The following is a 24,197-nucleotide window of genomic DNA, read 5'->3' as shown; positions in this document are numbered from 1 at the left end:
GGGCTAGGTCTGGCCCGCTTCTAATAATTTGTAAAGGGCAGAGATCAGGTGTAGCAGAGGTTCTTCATTGGCCCAAAGGCTTTCAAAAATGAAGGGTGGTTCTAATCTGTGACTCATGATGCTGCAACGTGACAAAGTTAGCAAGCTGGAGGGGTCTACAAAAATTAAAAAAGGGAATCTGCCATAACACTCCATAAACGTAGTAAGCGGAACCAAAGTGTGTCCCTGCACAAAGCACATTAAGCTGTAGCTGCCACCTTTTTCCCATGTACCAAGAGAGAACAGTTGCTCTCCTGGGGGTGATGGTTGGGGGAACCAGTGGAAGCCCCCACCAAGGGCCAATGGCGAAAATGGGGGGGGGGGGGCAAGGGCAAAGGCCTTGTTCATTCTATCCCAAGCCTTCAGGGTGTGGGCAGTCAGCCGGGATACCCACTCCGAAAGGCCACTGGCCTCCTTTGGAACCCAGGGAGCGTATGCCAAGTTTCGACCCACAATGACCTTTTCCATCTGCACCCACAGTTTAGAGCTTGTGTGAAACCTCCTGTTGAGAATACATTGTAGCGCAAGTACCCGATAGTATTGGGAGATGTTAGGAAGGCCCAGACCCCCGTTTCGCTTAGACCACTGCAGCATCGCCATGGCTAGTCGTGGTCTCTTACCTCTCCATACGAATCGAATGAAAAGGCTACAACGCTCCTTAAAGAAGCGTGAGGGTAGACTATCCCAGGAAGGAGGTGTTTAAGACGATTGGCTAGGATCTTCGCAAATAGCTTCAGGTCCGTGTCCAATAAGGAAAACGGACGTTAATTCTGTGGGAGGCTATGATCCTTCCCCTCCTTCGGTAGGACTGAGATGTAAGCTAGCGAGCCCCCACCGGGAAGTGCTCAGTAGTAACAAGAGAGTTAAAAAACGTACACATGGGGGCCTGCAGCTGTGTAAAATACAAAGTAGTAGGCCTTTGTGTAGCCATCATGGCTCTTTCCGTTAGGGAGAGAGCGCACCATAGTCAGCATATCTGTGGGAGTTCTAGGAAGCTCCAAATCTGTCTGCTGCTCAGAGGACAAGTTAGGGAAGCCTGAGGAGGAAAGATAGGCCTCGATGCGTGCTTGCTTCTGTGTGGTGTCTGTTGGGGAGGCATGTGAGTCTAGATCATATAGGGCAGCATAATAGTTATGAAACATTGATGCAATTATTGAGGTGTGCTGGACTGGTTCACTGGAGGAGGAGTGTAGATTATGAACATGTGACGACATTCGATTTTTCCTAAGAACCCGAGCCAACAGCCTCCCACATTTGTTACCATACTAGTAGTACTTGTGTGTCACATATCGCAACCGCCATCTAATTTGGTGATCAAAGAGTTTAGAAAAGAGCGTGCGTAATTCTGTCAAGGGTTGGAGCTCCTCTGAAACCACCGTACGCTTATGACCCAGTTCGGCTTGTTGCAGGGCCCCGAGGACCCGCTGAAAATCAGCCTTTGTTCGCTCTGTTAAATTTATTTCCCAAATGGGATGCATTGGCTAATGCCCTTATTTAAATATGCTCTTAAAGCAAACCCATCTCTCCTCCATGTTCTTTGATCCTAAGATTTTATCCTAATATCTTCTAGCAAGGTTTGTGGTTTAGGGAAGCTGGCTCTTTTTAAATTACAATTACAATACAGTTTTCTTTCCTTCAACAGTCAGTGTTGATGTGGGAATCTCTACACTGTGCTTTTATATTCTGAGAGGTTTCCTAGCTGTCAGACTCCAATGATCGCTGCCAGCAGATATCACATGGGGAAAAAAAAAAACAGGCTGGTTGTACTGAAGTTGGTTGATGGATCGACGTCACTACAACCAGCCTACTCAGATGGATCGAAATTCATCCGGTTCCTGTTGTACCAATTACATTTCTGTCTATGGCCAGTGTTGCATATCACTTCATCTCGACAGGTCCACATTTTGCTACCACTTACAAAGCTACCCACCTTACATCCTCTGCATTCCCTTTGGTTAGAATTTACATACACTTCAATTATTATGACAGGTTTGCAATAAAGCACTGAACTCGCCCATCCAGTGACGTTGCTATGGAGAGGGGGGTGGGCGTTGGATGCGACCGACACTGGGCGACACCCGCCAGAGGGTGACACCAGGCATGGACTGACACTGAATGCTGCAGCTCCCTCTTTCCCTTCCGGGGTTCTCAACTATCCCCTTAGCTCCACGTGATGTGGGGGGAGGGGGGGGGGGGTGTGAGGCAGATACACTGACAGGGTGCCTGGGCCGGATCGTCCCTCCTACAATCGCATCCCTCTCCGGCTGAAGGCTGCACTATAGCCACCTCCTCCTCTGCTTTGATATTCATGTAGACAAGCCAGAAAGAAGAGCGGGGGAGGAGGCAGAGGAGGGAAACCTGCCCTACGTGGTCTGTAACAGGAGTCTTACATGGTAATTAGGAAGGGGCAGGTTCTGGAGGGCCTGGGCAGGAAACCTTTGTGCTGCCAGTAGTGATTTTATGGGAGGGAGGGGAAGGGGGGGGGTTAAAGGATATGTGCTATGGGGTGCTTGTTTTGGGTTGGAGAGGACTTGTGCTAGAAGGAGGGGGCAGATTTGAAGTTCGCGCCCCCCCCCCCAAAGCACATATCCTTTAATCCCCCCCAAATCAAAGATCCCATCGCAGCCACACACCCCTGATCCCATCACTGCTTTATCTTTTCCGCCGCATCCCATCTCCATCCATTCCCCCCATACAATCCTGACTCCATCCACCACTCCGATCCCATCCGTGTTTCACCGTACCAGGTGACGCCATGGCGCCCATCCATTTCTCCATGCTTTGTTTTGTTAAAAAGTCACTCTGAGAAACACCCCACAAGTATTTCTAGCTTCAGCCATCTTGACCAAGGACAGACAATTCATGTAGCATTTCCTGGAATCTATCTGCCCTTAGCTCATGCATGCAGGCAGCAGGATGTGCTTAGCCGAGAAAACCCCTCCTCCCGATGAAAGAAAACCTGCCCATGAAGAATCCTAGGATGAAGGACATAATTTTGGCCTAGGCCAGAAACCAAGAAGCAATCAAATAAAAAAAAGTAAATAAAGTAAAAAATACCTTCCTATTCATTTATTAAAGGTAGCAGCTAAAATTTTAAAAATAGTTATTGCTGACAGAGTTTAGTTGCATTTTAATCCTGCAAGATGTGAAGACCGACCTAAAACAGTTGTTTCTACAATAGTTTGATCTGTCCAGATACACAGCCTGGTATGCAAAGGCCCAGAAACAAACTCCTTGGGAGTCTTTTTTTTTTTTTTTTTTTTTAATGCTCGATAGACAACTTTCTACCAACAGTGATTTAGACTCAAGGTCAATTTACAATATAGTCTGGTCTTGCCATGTCCTTGACGTTCTACGTATATGGAAGAGAAGAAATAACTTTCCCCTGGGCCAGGACGTTGGTTATTGTTCATTCCTGCAGATGACCTGGTCCAGGTGTGATCAAGGTTTTCTTAAAACGTAATGATTTATGGGTTATGGTTGCGGTACTTCTGTATTTGTCAGAAACCTAGTCTGTGTAATTACAAAAAAATCTCAATAAAAAACGAGAAAAATACTCAGGCGGGACATTGTTACTGCAGCCCAGGCAATTCAAATCGAACTCCGTGACACACGGAGATCACCACTCTGATCCTGGTACAGGCAAGGCTGCATGACAGGCACTGGCAAGAGCACATCAGACAGGCACTGGCGAGGCTGCATTGATCTTTTGTATCATGTCTGCAGTCTCTGACTATCTCCTGTATCATGTCTGCTAGAGATGTACTGAGTGAGAATTCTGCTAATGCTAATAGCAGTGTGTGCTTAAGTTTAAGAGATTACTGACATGACATGGTTAGAGACTGCAGACCTTTCTTGCAGCAAAAGGTGCCAATAATGGCCAACAATAAATTCATATAACTTTAACATGATGATATTTAAAAAGTTGAATACTATACAAGTTATAAATAAAATTAAATATAGCTTTTAAAAACTGTAATTTTCGGTTTCCGGCAAAGAGCATCCTCCATTTTGGGTTTTGGCACCAAAATTTTAATTCGGTGCACTCCTACTTTTAACATGGTCCTGTGCATGAACATGTATCTGCCACAGACATTCGCAATTAATCAAGCTGTCTACAGGGACTTAAAATACAGTCCCAGTCCTTGCCCAGAATTGCAGTTTTGTTTACTTCTTCACGATTTCTTTGTCCCTATCTATCCCTTATTACTGTGAGCATGAGTCAACACCCACACTGGAGATGACTGAGACCATCCTTAAGTCTCAGAAGACAGCCAAATGTCACGGTCTGGAGTCAGGCTCAGAGGCCAGTAGCTATAGCAGTGGAGCAGCACCCACCAACTAGCAGGACAGGTATACAAGCAGGTCACCCTGGCTGATGAAATAGGCTCATCTGAGGTGCGGGGTGCAAGTACTAAGCAGAGCTCCTGATGGAGATGGGTTTTGTTGTGGGTTTGTACCAGGTGAGACCAGATCACCCCGACCAGGAGGGGAGCAGGCTAGAGGTCCAGTAGCAGATATATCAGGTATGGATCAAGCAGAAACGTATTCAGAAAACAAGCCAAAAAAATCAGTAACAAGCAGTTGCAGGTTGGGATAAAGCAGGAGCGTAGTTAATGAACAAACCAAAAGGTCAGTAACGAATGGTAGTGAAGAATCGGATGGCAGCAAGAGAGAAAAAATATAAATATTGGGAGGGAGGGAGCACAATAATCTGGCAAGCAGGAAGTTCAGAGACATGGCTTAAACTAGGAGATTCATGGGAGATGCAGAGAGTTTAATGTTCAAGGCAAACAAGATTCAAGGTAGGATCATTCAAGGAATCATCCAGGGAACTGTCCAGCATTCAAAGTGGCTCAGCAAGCAGAGTCATTGCCAGACACAGCAGAGGTCCAAGTTTCAAGTCCAGGCCCTGACACCCAATGAATCTCTATAGTAGATACAACTGTGTACACATGATAGTGGGGTGAAAAGTGGAGGGCAAGCTGTGGCAGTCAGTTAAAGTTACGTCTACATTGGGGCCTGTCATGTACATGAGATAAACTTTTCCAGTGTGCTTACAAGTGCTAGTCAGAACATATATGGTAAAATAGTTCATTGGAGGGGCACACACACCCCTAGGTTTACAGGATCAGTGGGAAAAGGTAGTCAAACTGTATAAAACAGGAAAGGGATATAAAAAGATATCCAAGGAATTGAGAATGCCAATCAGCAGTGTTCAAACTCTAATCAAGAAGAAGTGAAAAATTAGGGGTGCTATTGAAACAAAACCACGGTCAGGTAAACAAGAAAAGAACTGAAAATGGGTCAAATAACGGTGAAGTGGGCCAATCCCTATATACTTATCAAAAAAAAAAGGCTTCCCCCTGAGTGGGTGGGATTTTAAATGACCATCAACTCCGGACACAAATGGACACAATAATATACAATTTTTATTCATAAATTACACAATGTACATAATATTACCAGGACGTGCAAATGGGCTAAACAATGTCCTCCTGGTATATTAATAAATAAACAAACATATATACAGAACAAAATATGATTAAAATAATGCTTGTCCCATATCACCCACACCCGACGCGTTTCCAGTTGCTGATAATTCAGAACCTTCATCAGGGTTGAACAAACTTGATGACATAGCAATCTAGTGAGGTGTAAGTTCGAGGATCAAAATGCCTGCCATTTAGAAAAATATAAGTATGTCTGAAGAGTACTTCAAATACTATCGAGATGTCAACCAAGTACAGGATGTCCTGCAAATTACTTCCAGATCAGTTAGACGGATTCTATGGCAAGGGTTTTTTTTTTTTCTATGTGAGACATTAATTGGAACAAACAATGGCTATCTGGATGTTTCAAGTCCACCTTCATGTGTGTGTCAGGCTGAATTAGCATGTATATGACTTGCACCCAGGGTTGCCTTGTCCCATTCCCAGGAAATAAGCCCAAAAGGAAAACTGGAAGCTGTAGTCCAACCACAAGTTACAAACAGCAAAGCAGTCCTCTATGTGCAGCGTATGGATGGCACCACGGTCAGGTAGACCAGCTAAAATTTTAGCCAAAACTGCAAATTGTTCGGGATGCAAAAAAAAAAAAAAAAAACACAAAAAACGTCAGATGAAATACAGGACTCTGAAAATATGTGGTGTGACCGTTTCAAGATGCACAATAAGGAGGCACTTGAAGAAAGATGGGCTGCATGGTCAGTCGCCAGAAGAAAGCTATTACTACGCAAATACCACAAAGTATCCCGCTTACAATGTGCCAAACAGCACAGAGACACGCCTCAAACCTTCTGGCACAAGGTCATTTGGAGCGATGAGCCCAAAATGTAGCATTTTGGCCACAACCATAAAAAACGCTACATTTGGAGAGGAGTCAACAAGGCATATGATGAAAGGTACGGAGGTGGATCGCTGAGGTTTTGGGGATGTGTGAGCTACAAAGGGCACATGAAATTTGGTCAAAATTGTTGGCAAGATGAATGCAGTAGGTCATCAAAAAAATACTGGAGGAACATTTGCATTCATCAGCCAGGAAGCTGCTTATGGGACATACTTGGAGATTCCAACAGGACAATGATCCAAAACACAAGGCCAAGTCGACCCATCATTGGCTACAGCAGAATAAAATGAAGGTTCTGAAGTGGACATCTCCTGACCTCAATATCATTGAGCCACTCTGGAGAGAGCTCAAAACGTGCAGTTCATGCAAGACAGCCCAAGAGTTTACAGGAATTGAGACTTTTTGAAAAGAGGAATGGGCACCTTTACCACCTGAGAAGATAAAGAGCCTCATCCACAAATACCGCAAAGACTTCTAGCTGTCATTGATGTTAAAGGGGGCAATACATGGTGATAAGAACTGTAAACTTTTGATAAGGGTCATTTGGGTAGTTTCTTTTGCCATTGTGATTTTAAAAAAAAGTGTAAAACACAGTAGATTGATAATAAATTTAAACCATGAGTGAAACCATCATCAACCATGAGTGAAAAACGTTTTTGTGTTATTCCTATTCACTGAAAAAAACTTATATATATATATATATATATACATACATACATACATACATACATACACACACATACATACATACACACACACTATCTCACAGAAGTGAGTATAACCATCACATTTTTCTAAATATTTTATTATATTTTTTCATGTGACGACATTGAATATATGACACTTTGCTACAATGTAAAGTAGTGAGTGTATAGCTTGTATAACAGTGTAAATTTGCTGTCCCCTTAAAATAACTCAACACAGCCATTAATGTCTAAACCACTGGCAACAAAAAGGAGTACACCCCTAAGTATTAACCATTTTCCCTCCCCGGTGTCATGTGATCCATTAATGTTACAAGGTCTCAGGTGTGAATGGGGAGCAGATGTGTTAAATTTGGTGTCAACATTCTAACTCTCTCATACTGGTCATTGGAAGTTCAACATGGCACCTCATGGCAAAGAACTCTGAGGATCTGAAAAAAAAAAAAAAAAAATTGTTGCTCTACATAAAGATGGCCTAGGCTATAAAGAAGATTGCTAAGACCCTGAAACTGAGCTGCAGCACAGTGGCCAAGACCATACAGTGGTTTAACAGGACAGGTTCAATCCACTTAGAACAGGTCTTGCCATGGTTGACCAAAGAAGTGAGTGCACATGCTCAGCGTCATATCCAGAAGTTGTCTTTGGGAAAAAGACGTATGAGCGCAGCCAGCATTGCTGCAGAGGTTGAAGGGGTGGGGGGTTAGCCTGTCAGTGCACAGACATTATGCTGCACGCTGAATCAAATTGGTCTGCATGGCTGTCATCCTAGAAGGAAGTCTCTTCTAAAGATGGTGCACAAGAAAGACAGTTTGCTAAAGACAAGCAGACTAAGGACATGGATTACTGGAATGTCCTGTGATCTGATGAGACCAAGATAAATGTATTTGGTTCAGATGGTGCCAAGTGTGTGTGGCGGCAACCAGGTGAGGCGTACAAAGACAAGCGTGTCTTGCATACAGTCAAGCATGGTGGTGGGAGTGTCATGGTCTGGGGCTGCATGAGTGCTTCTGACACTGGGGAGCTACAGTTCATTAAGGGAACCGTGAATGCCAACATGTACTGTGACATACTGAAGCCGAGCATGAACCCCCTCCCTTCAAAGACTGGGCCACAGGGCACTATTCCGACATAACGACCCCAAACTCCCCTCCAAGAGGACCACTGCCTTGCTAAAGAAACTGAGGGTAAAGGTGATGAACTAGCCAAGCATGTCTCCATACCTAAACTCTATTGAGCATTTGTGGGGCATGCTCAAATGGAAGGAACGGCTACAAGGTATCTAACATCCACCAGCTCCGTGATGTCATCATGGGAGGAGTGGAAGAGGACTCCAGTGGCAACCTGTGACACTTTGGTGAGCTCCATGCCCAAGAGGGTTAAAGGCAGTACTGGAAAATAATGGCGGCCACACAAAATATTGACACTTTGGGCCCAATCTGGACATTTTAACAGGGATGTACTTTTGTTGCCAGCGGTTTAGACATTAATGGCTGTGTGTTGAGTTATTTTGAGGGGGCAGCAAATGTACACTGTTATACAAGCTGTACACTCACTACTTTACATTGTAGCAAAGTGTCATTTCTTCTGTGTTTTCATATGAAAAGATATAATAAAATATTTACAAAAATACACTCACTTTCATGAGAAAATTTATAATATATATATATATATATATATATATATATATATATATTATATATATATTATATATATATAAATAAAACAAAAAATATATATATATATATATTTTCACCTCCGGCACCCAAAGACCAATTTTCCCCGTACCTGTTCGACTGATGAGCAAAATTGAATTAAAAAGGATTCTAGGCAACTGCAATCAATCTGAATAAATCTTGGTATTTCAATCGACTTTACTCTTCAAGATTCTAGCATTCAAGGAACACCCTGTTCCGTTATATGTAGAATGGAGCCAGCCATAATATTTTTGTGACACTTACACTGTAAAACGAGCTTTTACTACCAGTGATCCCATCTGGCGTTTAATTCTCAAGAGGCTGAAAAATGCTTTCCCATTTACTGTACACATCAATAGGTGCAGAGAAATGCTGATGATTTAGTGTCTTCCCTAAGATCGAAGCAGGTCATTTAGCTAAATGTAGATCACTTAAATTTGTATGACCCTGTACCCACCAAATTACTAAATGAATACTGCATGTTCTTTTGTGACCAGAAAATGTAAGTTAAAAAAAAACAGATTGCTATTACATTTTAAAATTTAAAGATATATACTCAAAAGGTGAAAGTGAAATTATATATATATATATATATATATATAATGTTTTTTTATTTTTAATCAGATTTTTTTTCCAACATAAAGTGAAAAGATTACGAGTGAAATCAACTCATAAATATAACATGACAAAACTCAAAACAAAAAAAAAAACATTTCCTTTCCTTCCCCTTCCTCCCATACGTCCACATTTTGAGAATCATACCTCCTAACTCAATCCAGTATCCATGTGGTCAAGCCACGGTTTCCAGATAAATTCCTCCTAAAAAACATGTCTCTTATTGGATATTTGATATGAATAGTCCATTTTCTATCAGATATAGTCGGCGGGTGAGGGGAGGTCCACCTAATGGCAATTTGATTTTGTGCCACAAAAGAGCACTCTTACCACAGTAAACCATGTTGGTGGTTTAAGGACTGAGATATCAAGATAGCCCAGAGGGCACAGAGGATCCAGTGAGAGATTCAGATCTAAAATCCCATTAAGTGTACCCACAACCTCTGCCCAACATTTCTGGAGTATCAGGCATCGCCATAATACATGTATGGGTGACCCCGGATTGCTACATCTGGAGCAAGCCGAGTCAGTTGTTAAACCCATTTTAAACAAATTCTACACCCTGTGCAGTATATAGAATTGTGTTAATCTAAATGAGGGTGAAAGAGATAAAAGGGGGGAAGAGCCTGAAGAATCCTAACCCAGACATGGTCCCTCATTTTTACTTACCTAGGTGGAGAGATGGATCGGTCTGATGCTGCATCTGTTCCCTGGCGCCTCTACACTGAGAATCGAGCAATCGAACACCACCGATCACTAAGTTTTCAGAGCTCAGTGAGCAGAGGACAGAGAGCTGCAGACTGTCAGTCACAGCTCTCTCTGCCCTTCTCCCTCCATTGCTCATTAAAGCGCTTGGCTGTAGAGGGGGCAGGACGGCTGTCTCAGGCTCTCAGCAGCTAGCTGAGACGGGTGTCAATCCAGGCACCTGGCGGATTTAGACTCCCATTGTCAGGACGACGTGGTGCCTGGACTGATTTTTGTGACATCAGCAGAGAGCGGACTTCTTTTTATTTTTATTTTTTTAAAGAAAATTTTCTCTCTCTAATATTTTATTATACCTTTCATGTGACAACACTGAAGAAATGACACTTTGTTACCATATAAAGTAGTGAGTGTACAGCTTGTATAACAGTGTAAATTGGCTGTCCCCTCAAAATAAATCAATCAACACACAGCCATTAATGTCTAAACCACTGGCAACAAAAGTGAGTACACCCCTAAGTGAAAATGTCCAAATTGGGCCCAATTAGTCATTTTCCCTCCCCGTTGTCATATGACTCGTTAGGTGTTACAAGGGCTCAGGTGTGAATGAGGAGCATGTGTATTATATTTGGTCTCACTTTCTCATAATGGTCACTGGGAGTTCAACATGGCACCTCATGGCAAAGAACTATCTGAAAAAAAGAATTGGGTCAGCCTGTCAGTGCTCAGACCATACGCCGCACACTGCATCAAATTTGTCTGCATGGCGGTCATCCTAGAAGAAAGCCTCTTCTAAAGATGATGCACAAGAAAGCTGACAGTTTGCTGAAGATAAGCAGACTAAGGACATGGATTTCTGGAACCATGCCTTGTGGACTGATGGAAACAAAATAAATGTATTTGGTTCAGATGGTGTCAAGCATGTGGAGCGGCAACCAGGTGAGGAGTACAAAGACAAGTGTGTCTTGCCTACAGTCAAGCATGGTGGTGGGCATGTCATGAGTGCTGCCGGCACCGGGAAGCTACAGTTTGAGGGAACCATGAATGCCAGAATGTACTGTGACATACTGAAGCAGAGCATGAGCCCCTCCCTTTGGAGACTGGGCCACAGGGTAGTATTCCAACATGATAAAAAACCCAAACACACCTCCAAGATGACCACTGTCTTGCTAAAGAAGCTGAGGGTAAAGGTAATGGACTGGCCAAGCATTTCTCCAGACCTAAACCCTACTGAGCATCTGTGGGGCATCCTCAAATGAGAGGTGGAGGGACGCAAGGTCTCCAACATCCACCAGCCCCGTGATGTCCTCATGGAGGAGTGGAAGAAGACTCCAATAGCAACCTGTGAAGCTCTGGTAAACTCCATGCCCAAGAAGGTTAAGGCAGTGTTGGAAAATAATGGTGGCCACACAAAATACTGACACTTTGGGCCCAATTTGGACATTTTCACTTTTTGTTGCCAGTGGTTTAGACATTAACGGCTGTGTGTTGAGTTATTTTGAGGAGACAGAAAATTTACACTGTTAGACCCCTTTCACCCTGTTAGACTGTTCTGGTCCGTTTGTCAGTTTTGTCGGCGGACCTGAACGGGCGCTCCATGCAAGTCTATGGATCGACTGATGTCAGCGGTGACATGTCCCATCTCTCCATAGCAACCAGCGGCGATAGACAAGCCCCTCCCCGCTCATTGAGCAGAGAGGGACCTGTCATCCGCCGGCTCAGCGGAGATCAACGGAGAGATCCGCCTCGTGGGAATGAAGCCTTATACAAGCTGTACACTCACTACTTTACATTGTAGCAAAGTGTCATTTCTTCAGTGTAGTCAAATAAAAAGATATAATAAAATATTTACAAAAAATGTGAGGGGTGTATTCACTTTTGTGAGATACTGTGTGTGCATATATGTGGCGGTGATCAGGGACACCGAATGGTGACTGTATGTTTAAAAAAATAAAAACATTTTTACCAAAAATATGTAGAAGAATATATATCTGTCTAAACGGAGGAAGAATTTTTTATTATTTTGGGATATTTATTATAGTAAAAATTAAAAAAAGTGTTTTTTTTTTCAAAATTGTCACTTTTTTTGATTATAGTGCAAAACACACACACACACACACACACACACACACACACACACACACACACACACACACACACACACACACACACACACACACACACACACACACACACCAGAGGGTTTAAATACCACCAAAAGAAAGATCCATTTGTGGGGAAAAAAGGTTGTCAATTTTGTTTGGGCATAGCACGGCAATTGTCAGTTAAAGCGACGCAGTGCCGTATCACAAAAAATAGCCCTGACAGAAAGGGGGTAAATCCTTCCGGGGCTGAAGTGGTTAAGCATTTCCCTAGAATTTTCAAACACACTATATACTCCTGGAATAAAAACATAACATTATTTATGGCATTAAGTTTTGAACATGCACTGCAGACAAAGATTTAGCCATTGTGATACACAACATCTTGATAAATAAAATCAAGTTTCATAAAACAATATTATATTGCTTTTAGACAAACAGAAGTGCAATTTTAAAATAGAATTACAAAAAAAAAAAAAAAAAAAAAGGGGGAAACTCTACTGCCTGTAATGCCATTGCACATATCACCTGAATATATTATCAACAATAAATATTCAAGCGGGAGTCCGCCAGGACTCCGCGTTTTTTTTTTTATTAAAGCCAGCAGCTACAAATACTGCAGCTGCTGACTTTTAAAATAGTGACACTTGCCTTTCCAGCGCGCCCGCGATGTCGGCACCCGAAGCCGATCTGTAGATCATCTCTCGGGTGCTGCCGCTGCCATCTTGGGTATGGGAATCAGGAAATGGAGCCTTTCGGCTTCATTTCCCGATTCCCTACTGCGCATGCGCAAGCCGCGCTGCGCAATAAGGACGGTCCCCGCTGCCTCTGGGATCTGGGTGTTTTCCCAGCAGGCAGAGGGGCACTTGCGGAAAGGGGCGGGCACTTGCGGAAAGGGGCGTAATATACGCCCCTTTCCGCAGAGAGCTATCCCAGAAGTGGGTGCAGATACCTGTACTGTACAGGTATCTGCACCCCCCTCCCCACTGAAAGGTGCCAATTGTGGCGCCGGAGGGGGGGGGGGGGGGTTCCGATGAGCGGAAGGTCCACTTTAGGGTGGACCTCCGCTTTCATAAAAGCCTTTTTCTTAATTTATTTTTCTTCTAGCAGCTTAGTAGATGGCCCTACTTATGTGGTAGTGAAATACATGTTTAAACTTTAAATGTGCTATTATTATAGGCTGGGGATGGAATTGTGTTACCAATTTAGAAAAGGCCAGCAGGGCAGTATCAATTTTTACACAAACTTTTGATTTAGTTCTAGTTATAGTCTTGACTAAAATGCCATTTTAGTTTTAGTTGTACTTTAGTCATCAGAGTTGTCATATATTAGTTGACTAAACTCCAGTACCAGTGGTAATTTTGTCATAGAAAATATTTTAGTTTTAGTTTAGTTTTAGCAAGAAGAGGTGGTATTAGACCGCTTTTCACACTGGAGCGCTTTTCAGTTGCTACAGCGCAAAAATGGCACCTGCAAAGCGCCCTGAAAGAGCTGCTGGTGTGTTTCCAGTGTGAAAGCCCTGAGGTCTTTCACACTGGAGCATTGCACTGGCAGGACGGTAAAAAAAAAAAGTCCTGCCAGCAGCATCTTTGGAACGGTGTGTATACCCCCCCTCCTGCCCATTGAAATCAATGGGGCAGCACGGCTAGAACGTTGCTATAATATGCTGCAGCAGCGCTTTGCGGTGGGTTTAACCCTGTCTCGACCGATAGTGGGGGGGGGGGTAAAAGTGCCCCGCTAGCAACCAAAAAACGTTGTGAAATTGGCGGCGTTGTACCGCCGATGCCGCCCCCGCCTCAGTGTGAAAGGGGCCTTACTTTGCTCTTCTTTCAGATAAATCTCTTCTAAGCACTTCTAGATTGATGACATGGATGATATATAATAATAATAATAATTAGAACATGCATTTTCCTTGAAGAAATTACCTTCTAATGTATTCTTCTAATAGGTAGCACTAATCATACTTCACAAACAAGGATATACAAAGCCGCGAGAAGGATTTTTTTAACTTTTTTCTGTTACACTTGCATTCCATTCTTTAAAATGCAGTTGTTTAAGACATTTTACAGTGAAAAGACAGGTACCCCTAAAATGATATTATGTAAGCTGTATCACTTGGCCTGGGTTTACTACCTGTAATATTGAGATGTGGATTCTCGAGAGCTGGCTTCTATATATTTTATCTGACTTAGCACTGTCCGCCTTTAAAGTCTCACTAGTACCGGGTGGCTTACTTGGGTGGTTACAGTATATGCTTTCTACAGGTCTATGGATGCAAGGAGCAGATGTGAAGCTCAGTAGCAGTATTGCTTGGGGGGCTGGCAAGAGGGTAATTAAGGAAAATTTATCAAACTTGTCCTACAAAAATTTTAAAGCAAGCAGTAACTTAGAACAGAAAGATTTAGATATATATCAAATAGACACCATTATCCAAAAAGGATAACTGCACTATTAAAGCACATTGGCTTAGTTCATTTATTCAGGAATACTAAACAATCATGCAACGTAACCCATTATATTTTCCCTTTCATGGCCTGTGCTCTGGAATAGTTACCAGTTTTGCCTTCAGTCATCCTGTAGCTGAACTCCCCTACCGTAACCACCCATTACCAACTTATGTCTTGGTCTGTACGTTGTGCCCAAATTTCCTAAGACTAGCAGAGGAAGTGGTGCCCAAGGTCTCACACTGCAGATATACATCTATGAGGCTGTAGACACAGGAGTGAATAGGCACGGTCATATACCAGAAAGTGCACTGCTACTTTTAATTGGAAACTCAAGAAACTCGGGGTATTGTTTAGACAATTAACATTATTACATATTCCCTATATTAGAGCAAAGCATAGCAAATCTTCACTTTTTGAGTTCAGGTCCACTTTAATGCCCTTGATTACACAGTTTGAAAATCAAATGTATGACATGTAATTTGATTCCATTTTCAATTAAAAGTTCCATACACCCTTATTACTCAAAGGAGGAATTCTTTTACACTATGACTTATTTCCAAAATGCTAGTTTATAAAGGTCCAAGTAAACTAGGTTGCTTCAAAGGGAAATTGTCCAGATAGAAATATGTAGCTTCCATTGCAGACTTGTTTTTTGCAGCTGCAGTCTTCAAGAAAGACAGTTTTCTATGACCGAGAACAATCAAGAATAAAACAAAATAGCAGATCATATATTTGGCTAGGTTCACACCTAAGTGGCTCTGCGAGTGTCGTTTGTTAAGGCACAGCAGTCCATTCATTTGAATGGGCTGCTGTGCCTGCATTTCATGCAGGAAAAAAAGGTTCCTGTGCCTTTTTTTAAATGCAGCCAGAGGGAAACCTCCACACTGGTGGTTGCGGTTGTGGGCTTTGGCACCATGCACTCTCCCGCAACCAAAATTTTTTTTTTTTTTGTTTTTGTTTTTTAGATGCGTGGGAGTGTCATTGAGATTGAATGGCAGCCCCATACGTTTGCAAAGGAGTAGCGCGGTTTGGCTGCGAGTTCAGGAACAGGTGGGATTTACACGCTGACCCACAATTGCAACCACCTGTAAAAGTGTGAATCTAGCCTAAGGTTAGGTTCACATCTATGCTTTTTAAGAGCATTTGCAGATCTGCAGAAATGCACTACAATCCATTTAATAGAATTTCCTATAGGTCTTGTACACATCTAGGCAGTGTCCTGTAGTGTGATTATTGGAAAGGTGCAGGGCCTTTTTTTCTTCCTTTTTACACGCAGCATGGTTTGTTGTCAACTTCACAAACTTCAATGTAATTGCTTCAAAAACACACACAATATTATATATATATATATATATATATATATACACACACACACACACACACACACATATACATACATATATATATATATATATATATATATACACACACACACACATACACACACACACACTTAAGGATCTCCGACACATTTTCCTGTATGACAACAGACACTTCCTCATAGCAACATAAACACAGTTTGCCTTTTGCAAAAACAACGTAAAAAAACACCATGTTAAAAACACATCAAAAAAACAACAACAACACAGAAATGGATGAATTGCACATGCATAGATGTGAACCAAGCCTAATGGGTGCTTTCAGATGAATTTTATAAATACATTACAGAATATACAAATAATTAGATACATAAGGTTTGAGGATGTTGGAAAGTGAATGAATATGGAGACACACACAGATAAAAACGGCCATCTGTGTATATAAATTATTTATACTAGTCAAAGTGGTGCAGTCACCCAAAGTGAATGACATGAAACTATACACCGACACATGCTGACCATATTGTGTTCTGCATGTAATAAATCATTGTACAGCAGTCTTATAACTATTATTAGGATGCCCTTTGTTATACCATATACTGCTTCAGAGGCGTAGTTTTAAGCTTGTGGGCCCTGATGCAAAAGTTGACCTGGGGCCCCACCAACACCTCTACCGTGTGCAAATATACCCCAAGTGGCTAAAGATTTATTGTCTTTCGTTAAGAGGGTAGTTCAAATTGGGGAGGTACAGTATGTTAAAATGTAGACCGATTTTCAAAATATTTTAAAAACCCTGAAACAGGGAAAGGCAACCTTTGCGAGATGACGATCTACCTGAACAACATGAAAAAGATCACCAGGGTTCAGCGCATTTTTTTTTTTTTTTTTTTTTTTTTTTAAGAAATCACTCAACAAGGCCTAACTAAATAGTTAGGAAAACATAGAAAAATATAATAAAACAAATGTAACTGTAAAAATATAAACTTGGATGGTGTCAGTCAGCAGGACAGAGGACGGAGCCCAGCCAAGTGCAGTATCAATAACTGTCACTTACAAAATACTTACCATAAATAACTGCAGCGTTCGCAGAGGCAGACCTGAGCCCTAACGCTAAAAGTTTTTTGGTAGCGATTGAAGCAGTCGCTGACAATCAGGTGCTAATTTTTCCTGTGAGTTTCACTAGTTGTACCAGTAATTTTAGAGGTCACAACGTCCAACTGAAGGTACACTAGTGAAGAGGCCTACATGTTTCTAAGCATGACAGACAGAAGAGGAAGTCACCCATCAGCCAAAATCAGATTACGAGCCAGTAGATAGCAGCGGCACCCTGACAGATAGCAGGACCACTACTCCGTCGTCAGAGCCAAGGTCAGGCATACCCAACTCCGTTCTTCTGTTGAGTTTCAAGAACTGCAGAAATCTCGTATGGAGCAGACAGCCAAGTACTAGGGCCGCTCATTCTTCTGGTGAACTGGCAAGCACCAGCGGCCTAGTACACCCTGGTTGTACATCCAGCATTGCAGTATCACGTGGTGATGTGGGGAACCCCATAAGTGCACTTCAAGCTGGTGTGGTGGCTAGCACAAGTAGTGTCCCACAACCACCAAGAAGACAAACACAAGCCCATCAAGCCCATAATGCCCTTACTGCTGCATTTGCCAATCCGAATTGGGAGCCTACTACTTCTGCAGCACCCGTACTTTCCCCATTCACTGGCCAACCCGGAATTCAGGCGGAAACAATTGATTTTACGTCACTTGATTTTTATTCGCTGATCTTCTATGAAGATCTTTATAGATCTATTGTGGACCAAAGCAATTTGTATGCTGGTCAATTCATCACCGCTAATCCCCCCCAATTACGGTTTCTGAATTTAAGACCTTCCTGGGCCTATCCCTTCTCATGTGCATAGCTAAAGAAAAGTGAGTTGGTCCACTGACACCAATTCACCATATGTTCTCTGCCTCCATGATTAGGGCTAGATACGAGCAGATCTTGCAATTTATGCACTTCAAACGACAATGAACTCTGTCATCCTTGGGGTGACACTGAATACCATCGGCTCCACAAAATTTGGCCCTCTTGTAAACCAACACTTTGCAGCCATGTTTACTCCCAATCAAGTTGTCTGCGTTGATGAGTCCCTGATGAAGTTTTCTGGCCACTTGTCATTCAAACAGTATCTTCCCAGCAAGCATGCCAGATATGGGTTCAAGATTTATAAGCTCTGTGACACGGTAACAGGCTATACATATAATTTCATGATTTATGAAGGAAAAGATAGTCACGTGGAACTGCCCAAACTACATAGGAAGCGCTGGTAAGATTGTATGGGACTTGGTGTCACCCTTATTCAGAAAGGGGTACCACTTGTACGTGGACAATTATTACACGAGCGTGCCACTTTTTAGTCACTTGTTTGATCATGTAATTGGCAAATGTGGCACCGTACAATCTAATTGCCGGGGCTTACCCCATCAGGTTGTAAAAAACAGTCTTAGGCTGGAGGAGAGAGCCTGCTTGAGAAGTAATAATTTGTGGAGTGGAGGGATTCACGGAATGTTTTCGTTCTGTCCCCCCTTCACACAGACACGACGGTCCAAATTCCTATGGCGACTGGTGTTGTGGAGAAACCCCTCTGTGTCCACGAATACAACTTTAATATGGGAGTGGTGGACCTAAACGACCAGTTGATGGTGCCATACTTATTTGTCCGTAAGACCAGACGCTGGTACAAAAAAGTGTCTGTATACTTATTCCAATTGGCTCTGCTGAACGCTTATGTGCTATACAAAGCATCGGGTTAACTGGCTCCTTTCTTAAATTCCAGACGGTGCTGTGCCCCACCTTCCCAACGCAAATGCAGTGAGCGGGCTGCATAAGAGGCATTTTCCATATGTCCTCCCTGGTACCGCTACCCAAAGATCATCCCAAAGAAAATGTCGTATCTGTAGCAAGCGCAGATATAGGTGTGACACCAGCTATTATTGTCCCTCTTGTCCTGACCAGCCTGGCCTTTGCATTAGTGAATGTTTTGAACACCACACTAGTGGAGTATTAGTGTAGGGTACACTTTTACAGGGTCTCCTAAGATGCTATTGCATTTTGAGACCTGAACCTGTAACCATTACAGTTAGAAATAAAAGTAGATATAATAATTAAAAAAAAAGGCAAATATAGTTGTCTTTTCATCTCTCTACATACATAGCCTTATATTTCTCTCTCTCTCTCTCTCTCTCTCTCTCTCTCTCTCTCTCTCTCTCTCTCTCTCTCATTATTTTATACTTTACCGTTTACTGTGTTTTATTGTTAACCATTGTTTGCTTTTCAGGTACGCCATTCAGCTGCAGCACCGATTTATTTATTTTAACAGCAACAGCGTTTGCTCCCACGATATGTAAATCAGCGATTCCAGCACTGTAGGAGCAGATTTCACCACCACATTTAAACAAAAACTGGTGCATGTATATATATGCCCAACAAGGACCAGCAGCATACTAGTATGTGGTTATACCAGAATGATGCCTGCAAGTTTAGATATCATCTTGGTATCGTTCTCGTCAGCCAGCGGTCAGCTTTCATGTAAAAGCAATCCTAGCGGCTAATTATAAGCAGTGGGAGGGAACATCCCCCCCCCCCTTGTTTTTCTCAGGCTCTCCTGCCCCACTGAGGAACCTGATAATGCAGCCGGTGGCTCTGTCAGCTGCAGAATGATCAGAATGGCTCCAATCATCTCTATGGCCTAAGAAACCGGAAGCCACGAGCTATTCACGACTTTAGTTTTGCCGGATTTAAAACAGCGCCATTGGGAAATTGGGTAAGCATCTCATCACACCGATGTTTTTTTTGTTTTTTACCTGTTACTACCCATCGCTATCATAAGGGATATTTACATTCCCTGCGATAACATTAAAAATAATAATAAAAATAATGAAAGGAACAGTGTAAAAATCGAATAAAAAAGCAAAATAAGTATAAAAAATAAAGGCGAGCGCAAGCGTCGGTCTTGTGTCATATGCCAGGAACTGCAGCCCCCCTGATTTAAGGGGGGACCCTCTGGAGATCCTGATGTAAAGGGGGGGCTCTCTGGGGACCCTGTTGTAATGAGGATGGCTGTTGGGACCCTGATGTAAGGGGGGGGGGATCTGCACAGATATGCAACATACACTATATATAAAATATTATATTATATATATATATATATATATATATATATATATATATATATATATATATATATATATATATATATATATATATATAGTAACCTGGGGGACAGGTAGCAGGTACAAAGCTCCCTGGGATGAGCAGTTGATTTAGGTTGAACAGCTGCGATCTTGGGGGCTTCTCACCTTGAAAGAACCAGCTGTGAACCCGCTGTGCTCAAACTGCCAAAGTGACACCAAGTTCTGCCAGGATTTCCCGTTTGACCTTTTCATAGTCCCCCGCTTCTGCCGATTCCAAATCATAGTAGGCCTTCTGCAATTCTCCAGAAAGCAAGGGAGCAACCAGTTCTGCCCACTGGGTTTTAGGCCAACCTTCCCTCTCAGCGGTCCGTTCAAACGTTAGCAGAAAGGCCTCTGGATCATCTGCAGTCATCTTAGAAAGAAAGCGACCCACATGGATGACTGAGGGCTCATCTCCAACATCATCAACTTTAGCAGGTGACCACTGTGCTAGCATCTCTACAACCTCATCCACGGTTTTCCTATCCGCTTTTGCATCAATGGCTAGCTGTTCAAACTGCCTCTGCGATTGCTCCTGTGCGATAGCATTAGCTTTCTGCTGTGCAGCATTGGCTTGCCGTAGTTCAGCGTTTGTTTGCTGTTGTGCAGCATTGGATATCATCAATTGTTTTAGGATTTCCTCCATGTTTTAGTCACTCTAGGTACTGGCCTTTTAAGTAGTAACTTATTATAGCTGGTCGCAACCTCCACCATATGTAACCTGGGGGAAAGGTAGCAGGTACAAAGCTCCCTGGGATGAGCAGTTTCTCAGGCACAGATACGAAATCCAGTGATGAAGTGACAAACAGTGCTGTGTTTATTTGTATTACATACAAGTCCAAATGCAGGTGCTGTACAGTGTTCCAGAAAACAAAATAAAGGACAAAATAGCAAAACACAAATCCTAGCCATGTCTCGGCTCTAACTATACTGTCTGCAGGCCCTCACTACCAGGCTGAACAAGCCTACCGCTTGTCAGTCTCTACATAAACAGCTTTTACCAACTTTTCTCTCTTCACAGACCACCTTTGTCTGTATGCCAGTCAGAGAAAGGCTGTCTGCTCAAGTGAGCTTAAATTAGCCTGGGGAAGAGGACCAAGACCCGAACTGGATCATGGATCAGAGATTTCTGAATGTGTACGAGAGGAGCCCGGGATAGAGATTATATATTTATATATATATATATATATATATATATATATATATATATATATATATATATATATATTTAATTTATTTTTTTCGCACTACTCCCTTGGGGGCTGCTGGGTGTGTTCATACCTTTCTGTTAACTGCATCCGTTCTTCCACCCCTGCACAAATTTCACAGCAGACAGTCCATGAACTCTTAAAATAACTTTATTTTCTTAGTTGCAGTATGTTATGAGATTGCTTAGGGAAATACGAGCTGCCTCTCTTTCTGGTTCCTGAGAGTAGTTAAAGGGGTTGTAAAGGTTCATTTTTTATTTTCTACATAGGTTCCTTTAAGCTAGTGCATTGTTGGTTCACTTACCTTTTCCTTCGATTTCCCTTCTAAATGTTTTTTTTCTTTGTCTGAATATCTCACTTCCTGTTTCTCCTCAGTAAACTTCACACCATCATCCGAGGGGTGTTTAGTCAGCCAGAACAGCTTACTGAACAGCTTACTGAGGAACAGGAAGTGAGAAATTCAGACAAAGAAAACAAAGAAAAAAAACATTTAGAAGGGAAATCGAAGGAAAAGATAAGTGAACCAACAATGCACTAGCTTAAAGGAACCTATTTAGAAAATAAAAAACAAACCTTTACAACTCCTTTAAAGTCCTTTCCTATAGTGAACTGACCAATGCCCCTCTGAAAAGCATCATGGTAAATGCATGCTGGAAGCCCAAGGCCTCACCTGCCTATTTTGACTCCTGCAGTCCTCCCGCATCAGTTCAGGAAAGTCCTAGACAAATAAACACCGCTGGGTTGCACTCCCTTTGCTCTCTCCCATCGACGGTCCATGATTGCCACAGGGTCGATCCCAGTCTAATGCATCCCGTTTGCAGCTACTTCTCGCTCTGCATGGCCGGATAAATCCCAGGCTGGGATGCCCAGTCCACTCTCCCGGAGTTACATTGTTGCTGTGGTTGTTGAACTATCCAGCACCGAGGTCTCTGAACCCTCAGGCCTTCAAGCCTGCTCCATGCTGGTTACACTTCTGCTGCTTCTCTGCTCCAAACTCTTCCCATTCCTCCCCCGAAGCATGTGACCCCCAGCTTATATGCGAGGTCTGCCCTTGCCAATACAATTTAATGACATTATATATATATATATATATATATATATATATATATATATATATATATATATATATATATATATATATATATATATAATTATTTATTTTTTTAAAGCAAAGGCCCTATAGGTTAAATGTTTGGGGGTTCAGAGTAATTTTCTAGTAGTGGTTACAAGCTATTTGCTAAGAGGCACGGTGAGTATTTTGCAGCTCTCATTTGTTTTTGTAAAATGAAGAAAACGAAAATGTATTTTGTTTTTCTTTTTTCAAAACTTTGTGACAAAAAACAAGATTTGCAAAATAGCAAATAGCTTGGGGTGTCCAATTTCCAAAATGGGGTCATCTGTGCTATCTGGGCATTTCATGGCCTCTGAAACTGTGATAGGAGTGGTGCAATCAAGAATTTACGCCATTAGAAAGCCTGAAGGCGGTGCTTGGTTTACGGGGTCTTGTACTCTGGCTAAACTGCCAAAAAGTTCCACACATGGTATCCCTGTACTCAGTAGAAGCAGCAGAATGTATTTTGGGATGTAATTTCACACATACCCATGGCATGTTTGAGCAATATATAAATTTCAGTGACAACCTTGAAAAAAAAAAAAAAAAAATTACACAATCACTTATGACAAAAAAATTTTAAATATTCAATGTGCTCAAGAAGCCTCTCAGCAAATTCTATGGGGTGTCTTTCCAAAATCGGGTCATTTGGGGGGGGGGGAGGGGGTTTGTACTGCCCTGTCGTTTTAGCACCTCAAGAAATGAGAAGCTGTGTAAATTACAGAAAATGTACCCTAGTTTGTAGCAGCTATAAAAAAACTTTTGCACAAACCAATAAATATACGCTTACCGATTTTTTTTTGTTTTTGTTTTTTTACCAGAGACATGTGGCTGAATGCTTTTTGGCCTAAATGTGTGAGTAAAATTGAGTTTATTGAATTTTTTTAGAGCAAAAAGTCAAATATTTTATATATATATTAATATAATTAAAACTGCAGAGGTGATCAAATACCACAAAAAAACACTTCTATTTGTGGGGGGGAAAAAAAGAAGCAAATTTCATTTAGGTACAGCGTTGCATGACCGCGCAATTACTAGTTAAAGCAGCGTGGTGTCAAAATTGTAAAAAGTACTCTGGTCAGGAAGGGTGTAAATCCTTCCGGGGTTGAAGTGGTTAAAATAGTGAATGTGGATTTTTCATTCCAAAAATGTTAAAAGCAAACTAAAATTGAGGTAGTTTTTAACACAGGTAAGTAATAAGAATGTTCATGCAAAAAGGCCAAGCAGAGTAATGAATAGGAATTATGTTTGGCCCTGAGCTTGGATTTAGCATGTAGACAGCCTACCCAAATACACAGTACAACAAAGCCCATTATTATCACATTGCCTTCCTGTTCTTCATTCACCGTAAACATATGTCAGAACCACCTGTAATTGCATTATGCCATTTGATCACCTTGAAGTAAACCGGTCCATACCATTAAGATAGCAGCATAGCTCTAGGCAGTACCCAGGCAGGCAACAAGCAGAAGCTGCACATACCCATGGGTGAACCTGCCATTTACAATGTAGTACCATCTGAAGAGTTCACACTACATCCACCTGTGGATATTCCCCATCTGCATCACATGATTATATACCCGGTGTCTCTGCAACTAGTTATCAGGTTTGGGCTATGTAAAATTAGGAGTAAGTCAGTACTGGCATGGCTCCATCAAGAGTTCTCCAATCAGCACTGAGCT

The 24,197-nt window shown here is 42.1% G+C and overlaps 1 protein-coding gene across 2 annotated transcripts in view; it reads right to left on the bottom strand.

Annotated features, from left to right (window-relative positions):
- The window catches only part of TTBK2 (tau tubulin kinase 2), a 218,997-nt gene that overhangs the window by 105,958 nt on the left and 88,842 nt on the right, over positions 1–24,197 (bottom strand). The gene's annotated exons all lie outside the window — the stretch shown is intronic.

This window comes from Lithobates pipiens, unplaced genomic scaffold (assembly GCF_037356315.1).
Source record: "Lithobates pipiens isolate NorthernLeopardFrog02 unplaced genomic scaffold, aLitPip1_a1.2 Scaffold_30, whole genome shotgun sequence".
Taxonomy (NCBI): domain Eukaryota; kingdom Metazoa; phylum Chordata; class Amphibia; order Anura; family Ranidae; genus Lithobates; species Lithobates pipiens.
The sequence above is the reverse complement of the archived record's forward strand: the minus strand, read 5'-3'. Positions and strand labels throughout refer to the sequence as shown.